The following is an 8,508-nucleotide window of genomic DNA, read 5'->3' on the forward strand; positions in this document are numbered from 1 at the left end:
GATGGAGAGAAGGACCTATAATTAGCTTATCGGACCAAGCCAATTTCCTATAGTTGATCAATATAGTTCGGCAGAGCGCAAGTACAACAGGGAGTTGTATGCTACGCTCGGGACAGATAATGAATCTCAAAGAGAGTTTCCAATGGGTTACGACCAACTACCACCGGTCAATTCCGCTTTGGGGATGTTTCACTTATTGAACAGGGTCTATGGTCAATCTGTGACCCTTCGGCGTCTAGCTCTGAAAGCAAGTATGTAGAGAAGTGATGGTGCCCAAGCGAATCCCATTCAATCATTTACTGATGGAATGAGTCCGTTGGAAAGTTCAATCAGTCTTTTTTCCATATAAATTGATAGTCAAAAGTGGTATAATAAATTTCTGGTCTTGCTACTTTTGGTTGCCTGAACTTCTATTTTGTTTTAGTCACTTTTTTTGTTTGTGTTTAGTCTTTTGTTTTTTTTTTCTAGAGGGGGTTGCCTCTCCATCATTGTGATGTACTCTTTTTCTGGTGTGTCTGTCCCTCGTGAAAATACATCGTCACGTCATCAGAGAAACCACTCTAATTAGTTTGATTGAGGGATGAAACTAGTCCAGTTTTAAAAGTTCAACTTGCAGAATGCCTAGTTTAAACTTAAGGTATGTAAACTGGATAAATCAGTTAGTTGGGGGATAAAAGTAGACACATTTCTATTTCTCTTTCAAACCGTTGTGCTGAAAGATAGCAATTTGCTTCTTGGAATGGATGTCGTTGCTATAACCTTCATTTGTTGGACATGGCTTCAAATCCTTGATATAGCCGTCTAAGGCTTCCTTTGGTTTAGAGGAATTTCATAGGAATTCTAGAGGATACGATTATTATAGGATTTTTTTCCTTTAGAGCCCTTTGGTTCATAGGAATGGATTCCTATTCCTACATAGGATTGGTTCCTATCCTTCATATTTCATAGAAAAATAAAAAAGAGTCTAGACTCAATGGAAAAATTCCTTTGGTGTCAATCAAATGACATCTTGTTTCCTATTCCTACTCATAGGATTTGAGATACATGTCATCTCATTTCCTACAAGATTCCTATTCCTATGATAATCCTATCCTATGAACCAAAAGAGGCCTAAGTGTTCTCATTTTAAGTTCATTCACCTGTACGGTTGATTTTGCGGAAGGTGGATGTACTTCGACAAACTTTTGTCACTTTGTTTTTGGTACTACAAGTTTATTAGTTTCATCGCAATGCTCTTAGATTTGAAGTCTTTGTGTGTTGGTCCATTCACGGACTGTGAGAGAACTTCTCCTCCTTTATAAAAGGACGAGAATATCTGGCGAACGTTCGCCGAGAGCAAAATTACCAGCAAACACCGGAGTTGCCATGCTAAGGGTGTGTTCGGGAGCTCTCCAGCTCCTGGCTCCTCCAACTCCACGTCCAGAGTTGAACCGAACGGTCAAACTCCTGGAGTTTCCTGAGAGAAGCTGGCTATTTTCTCAGTACAAAATGTGAGGAGTCGAGGAGCTGGGAAATCAGCGCTCCACCAAAATAGGGAAGCTGGAGTTGTCGAATATTACAGTGTAATGCCACCGCCAAGTGAATTGCAAGATACCGGTTCGCTTTGTTTCCTCCTCTCATCTCGTCGTTACCTCATTTCTTCATGGGCTAGTGGCATAAATGGGCTGCAGCACTAATGGGCCAGTCACGTAAATTGGCTGTCAGCCAGCTTTAGCGACCGGAAGTAGAAACTGTCGAGGCGAACGTATGTCTAACTCCAGGATTTTTAACGAGAAGCTGGCTGCTGGTTTTGGGTTGTGGAGTTGTGGAGGGTTACCAAATACGCCCTAAACCAACCAAAAAATGCCATGCACAGAAGGGAAACTTGCCATGTGTAGGAAAGGATTGCCGGCGAATGCAATGTGTGTGTCTTTTAAATGTCATTTTGTTCGATACCGATCACACGGTTGTGCGGGCGTTCGTTGGGACCTCCGCCGGCGAACATCCACCAGTTAATATTTCCTTGCGAAAACAAAAAAGAACTTAGAAAAAGAAAGATAACTGGTGCTAGAAACCAAGTACCAGGTGTTGGGCATTGGGAGTACGTGTTGAGTGTTCTGTGGTCATCATTACCTTTTCGAAATAGGTTTTCACCCCGCTTTATAAATAAAGCAACGGTCCATACAATCCAAGTTAAAGCAACAGTCAAGCCTTACTCTGGGCTAACAAACGACACGACCGTTCCACCATTATCAGTTACCTAAAGCTCGGAAAACTACGTCTCATACGTGTCCCTCTGAGGTAAACCTGCCGGTCAGCAACAAGACGTGATCTCGTCCATTAGCAGCAATCATGTCGCTAGTGTGGCCAATGGCGATAACAGCCTAGCTAGTGGCACAAGGCTAGAAAAGACACGGGAAGTTGCCCCACTTTAACTAACGGCCGGCCCATGATCATCAGCAGCTTAGCTAGCCTAGGGACCGATCGGCGACTCCATTTGATCGACGGCGACGTTCGGCCGGTCCCCAACGCTGTTGCAATACGAGTAGTCCTGCGTGGTGCGTGCCTTCCTTTATCTTATCGGAAAAGATGGGTTCAACAAGGGCTAAAGATAGTGGCGAAGATTGAATGGGATGAGCATTTGGTTGGGTGGATCGACGATAAGGCTATGTGGAGTGGAGTGGAGTGCTCGGCCAGGGCACCTCTGGAACAAGATCGATCGATGGAGATGTGCATGCGTACATGCAATGCATGCTGATTATACGGGCGGCGTGCGTTGGAATTTCTGCAGGATGTTGATGGCACCGCGACGTACGTACGTGTTGTCAACTATTTGATCATACTTGGAGAGACGGCAGCGCTTTTGCTATTCGATGGAAGTTCGATCTGGGAAGCAACCCGCGTACTCCTTCGGTGCTTGATTACTTGCACTGTGCTTGCACTCGGGAGGGGGTCATATCGACACGGGAAACAAAAAGAAATGATGGTCATCAGCATCAAGGAATTGTTACCGGCCGGTGCCGCATGCACTGGTGTACTACGTACAACTAGCACTGTCTACGGTGGGTCCGTGGTGTTCTGGTCGGAACTTCAAAGAATCAAAGTTGAGGCGCCGGCCTGGCCATGGTCGGCATAAAATGCGCCGTATTCTAGCAGCTAGCTTTAGTGTGTGTGGCGCATGGTGTGCAAATTAAGTGGCCCGATGACCATATCCCATGATCATATTCCCATTGGTGATTGCTCTGGGACTCTCCACGTAGCACAACTATGATGCCCACCCAACTTTCTCTTGAACGCGTAAGTGGAAAGTGTATGCTACTTCAACGCAAAAGCTTCACTATGTGCTTTGCTTTAATCAGCAAATTTGTTTATTTGGAAAATAAATTATCTCAACAGAAAACGCAAAAGATGTACTATATGCAGATGTGTACTCCCTCGGTTCCTAAATACTATTAAGTCTTTTTAGAGATTTCTATATAAACTAAATACGGATGTATATAGACATATTTTAGAATGTAGATACACTCATTTTGCTCCGTATGTACTCTACATTTTTTTAAAAGATCCAGCAAAATGCTGGCTTGATTCAGATTTAGCAGAAAACAGCGAAAGAACAACATGATAAAGATCCGAAGATCAAAAGAGAAAGGAAAAACTGCAGTCCTGATAGCTGCAGAGAGCTACAGCCACCACAAACAACACGACTACACAACCGAAGCACATGTCCTAAGCTAAGCATCACCGCCGCGTCTCGAACAACGCCGATCACCTCCGAAGACAGCAGCAGCTCCAACTACAACTTTCCTTGCCAACGCACCATCCACCCTGAAAGCAGGGGGTGGATAGCGGGACTTGGTCGATCCCAGGAAGAGCTTCGTCTTGACTCATCAATGAATTCGTACATTGCGCCTGGAGCTTCACCTTGGACAGCGGCGAGCACCGGAGAAGCGCCGCAAAGAGCTTCCAGGAAATGTCTCCAAACGTGATGCTCTCAACAGAGGAACGACGTCAAACACGCCGCCATCACGCCGATCCAACACCGGACCTAGGATTTCGCCCGGAGACAAACCATCATCCGAGCACGAGGAAGATGCCGACACACCTCAGGTGACGCCTCCAAGGAGGAAAATGACACCCACAGGCGCCATCGCCACCGGTCTGTGGTCGTGCAGGACTTTCGTCCGTCTCGCCGCACACCTTCGCTCGTGCCCACACAAGCTTGTCCATGCAGCCTCGCACCGCCACCGCCGCAGAACCTAGTCGTAGAAGTCATGGAGTCATGGTCCACCCCGCCCACGGCGAGCCTACAGTGACCAGAACAGTCCCTGCATCCCGCATCTATCACGGCCGGAGCCGCCTGCTCCAGCATCACAGGACCAACGCGCAGGGCCGGCGCGCGTCCAACACACCAAGGATCTGGCCAGGTTCGTCCAGATCCGGCCGCCACACGCCGGAGGGGCGCCGCCCCGCCAGCCCATGCCGAATCCGAGGACTCGCGCCCGCCCGACCCTTCTCTCCTGCCGCAGCGCAGACCTCGAGCCCGCTCGGCGGAGGCCTTCCGCAGCTCCCGCTGGAGGCACGCGCGCACCAGCCCTCGCTCGTGCCCGGCGTGACTTGCCGCGCCCTCCGGCCTGCCGCTCGACGCGCGCCGCCAGCCCCGCCCGCGCCGCTCACCAGCACGCCCGCGCCAGAGGAGCCCCTCCATCGCAACCACACCGCAGATCTGCGCCCTGCGACCCGCATGGCCGCGTTGCCGCGCGCCCGCGCCAGATCCGCGCCCAGCGCCCCGCGCGCCTGCGCCACCGCGCGCCCACGCCTCCGTGCGCTGCCTCGCCGGCCAGCAGGGCCGTCCCGAGCGCGCGCAACCACTCGAGCTCCCGCCGAAAGTCTCCGGCCCGCGCCAACACTTCCGGGCAGAAGGAGAAGGGGCCCCCGCCGCCGCCCAGCCGCGCGGGCTTTGCCCGGCGACCGCTGCTGGCGGCGGCGAGGGGAGGAAGGGGTGGTAGTTGGTGCTGCCGGCGGCGGCTAGGGTTTGCTCCCGAGCCGCCCGCGGGAGCGACGCGGGAGCAGCTTGGTGATGTACTCCATATTGAAATCTGTAAAAAGACTTATATTTAGGAACGGAGTGATAGTTCTTTATGCATTAGTCAAATTATAATTAGATTGACACAACAGAACACCAAATTCCCATTCCAAAAAAATTGAACACCAAATTCCCCGGCAAAAAAGTTTGAACACCAAATTCCCTTTATATATATAGTAGCTTATCTGAGCATAGCTTTGATGGTTAGATTCCTTGTGGTGGAAGCACCAGGGTTCAAGTTCTAGACTTATCACTGGTGCTCACACATGCATTTTTTTTGAATTTATTTCAGGCTTTCCGGTGATGTCCGTTCAGTGAGAGAAGATGTTCCCATCGACTACCAAGACGTTTGTGATGACTTTGTCAATCTCAATATGTTGTGCCAGCTCAGTATCTTAGACATGCTCATACATAGGGTGTGCGTGTGTTTATATGGTGAGTGTATGTGTGTATACATGATCATTCGCGTTTGTACTGTGGTAAAAAGCGTTCTCTGCCCCTTCCTTCCCTAAATATATTGTGAGCTTGGCTTTTATGGTCTTCGACATACAACTTTGAGTATGATTTCATTTAAAATATGTCTATAAATAAGTATGAAGACAGAAATAAAGTAAAATCATTTGCAAGGTTAATACAATGATAGCTTTCCCAAATCAAAGTCAAACATCAAACACCTTGAAACGTCAAGCGCGCCTTGGTAAATACTACACAATTGTTTCATAAAATGGATATAATACATAGGTGTAGCGACGGAATATCAAGTGTGGTCGAAATCTTGCAACCATGACCGATGTATATGTATGCAAATGTTAGACCATGATTTTTTTAAACGGGGCCAAGAGATTTGTTTTATCCATTAATTAGGAAGAAAAAGGTTACCTGGTTAATTAGCAAAAGACCAGAAGAAAAAATCGTCACAACTTGTTGAGCTTGCCCTCAAAAGGGGAACGATATGGAAACGCCACCATCGTCCGACCTCATCGGGTCTGGGGTTTCCCCGGAGCTGTCTCTAGCGGAGAGAAGTAGGGCTGCAGCCCTTCGACGCCTTCAAGAAGGTCACGGCGTCCGCAGACAATGCAATTAAATTCTTCATAAATATGCGTTGATACATGATTGTCATTCCTAATTAGCCCACAATTAGGTGCTTCATGAATTCCCCTTATCGGATGAGCATGCAAGGCTGTCTCACGCTAGCTATTTGATACAGGACATGACATGTAAACAACTTGGCGTAGAAGGGGAGCTCATGTACGTGTGCCTACCTAGCCTAGTCATAACTGATAACATCATATCTCCAAAAGAAAAAGAAGCTCGATCTCGCTCCTAACTGATAACATGCTGGTACTGAACACTGATCAATGATCCATGATACATTGATACATGCAGTGAGTCACGTACGCACGGCTGCTCAACCGGGACCAAAATAGGTGACGCGCGCGAGTCGCCCTGACCCTGCCAAACAAACGAATGCAAGGATTTCCTGCTGGAGACGAAGAATTCCAAGGGCCAGAAGCAAAATAACTGGGAGATTTTACGGTGCATTATAATACACCAGAGCACATGTATTATATGGCCGATCTAACGGATGAGAATAATTGGGCCTTTTTAGGCCCAAGGGTATTTTCGACCTAATTTTTTTTACCTTTAATCGGTCCAATTTGGTCCAGGGGTATTATCGTCCTAAAGGGAGATTTTACGGTGCATTATAATACACCAGAGCACATGTATTATATGGCCGATCTAACGGATGAGAATAATTGGGCCTTTTTAGGCCCAAGGGTATTTTCGACCTAATTTTTTTTACCTTTAATCGGTCCAATTTGGTCCAGGGGTATTATCGTCCTAAAGGGAGATTTTACGGTGCATTATAATACACCAGAGCACATGTATTATATGGCCGATCTAACGGATGAGAATAATTGGGCCTTTTTAGGCCCAAGGGTATTTTCGACCTAATTTTTTTAACCTTTAATCGGTCCAATTTGGTCCAGGGGTATTATCGTCCTAAATTTTTCGATTAAATTAATTGCATTAATAAATCACTTCATTATAGAGGTCCCATCATCGTGCGTACTCTTTTGAATTTCGGTTCGAGCGGTTCGTCCTCTCTCCTCCTCTCGAGCCCTAACCTCGGGCGCACTCGATCTCTGCCGATCGCCTCCGGCGCCCTCGATCGCCCCCGGCGTCCTCGATCGCCGCCGATCGCACTCGCCGTGTCTACCCCTCCTGCCCCTACCCCCCCCTCACTCCCTCCATCGCAAGTCACCCCAGTCGGGTCGCGGCGCCAGATCCTTCCCTGAGCGGACGCCACCTTCCCCGACCCGAGAGGCCACATCATCCTCATCGACGTGCATCAACTTTTTCACGCCGGATCTTCGCTTTAAGTGCCTAGCCATCTCAAATCTTTTCTGGTCCCTTCTGCATATAGAACCAATAGGGGTCGGATTTGATTCGGGTTTAGGATATGTCATGTGAGGTTTAGGGGTTATCGTTTCAGAAAGTTGTGAGGAGATTACGGTCGGATTTGGTTAGGGTTTAGGATATGTCATCTGAGGATTAGGGTTTATCTTTTCAGAAAGTTGTGATGAGATTACGATTGAAAGGAAGTGTAAGTCGGATGTAGCTACGACATATTGAAGGACTTAGTTAGGATTATGTGGCATGAGAAAGTTGTCAGCAGATTTGGATTCAACTTTTGAATTGAGTTTCGAGATATTTTGGATTTAGTTAGGAGATAATTATTTTGTATGGAGTTTGGACTTATTTTGGATTTAGTTAGGAGATAATTTGGATTTAGTTAGGACATACTTTTGGATTTTGTTACGAGATAATTTGGATTTAGTTAGGATATAATTTTGAATGAAGTTTGGAGATAATTGATCTATTAGGGTGGATCTATCAAGGCATTTGAAGGACTCGTGGACTTTGGATTTAGTTAGGAGATCATCAGTTAGAGCTAGTACAATCAATTACAAATTTCTAGATTTAGTCAGGGCATATTTACTTACAGCTTTTGAAGGACTGAGTTAGGTACACGAATCCGATATGAAAAATTAAATCAATTATTTAAGCAGAGTAGTGCATAATTTCGGTAACGTATGCTATCCATCCGTAACATTGACTATCTGTTTCCGCTGGCAGCATAATGACATGGATGATAAAGGCAACAATGGCAAAACTTGGGTGATACAGGCAAGGACGACAAGGACATGGGTCATAGAGGCAACAAAGGCAAAGGCATGGACCCCAAAGGAATGGATGGTATGTGCATGGATGATAAGGATAATGAGGATGCAGGCAAGGATGGCATAGACATGGATGATGTACACATACAAGGTAAAGGAATTGATAATAAAGGCATGGCTGGTTCAGACCTGAATGAGTGTATGGAATACTTAGAGATTGTGAAGAAGACGTTCAGGATTGAGGAAGAAGCCTACATGTTC

This window comes from Triticum urartu, chromosome 7, assembly GCF_003073215.2.
Source record: "Triticum urartu cultivar G1812 chromosome 7, Tu2.1, whole genome shotgun sequence".
Taxonomy (NCBI): Eukaryota; Viridiplantae; Streptophyta; class Magnoliopsida; order Poales; family Poaceae; genus Triticum; species Triticum urartu.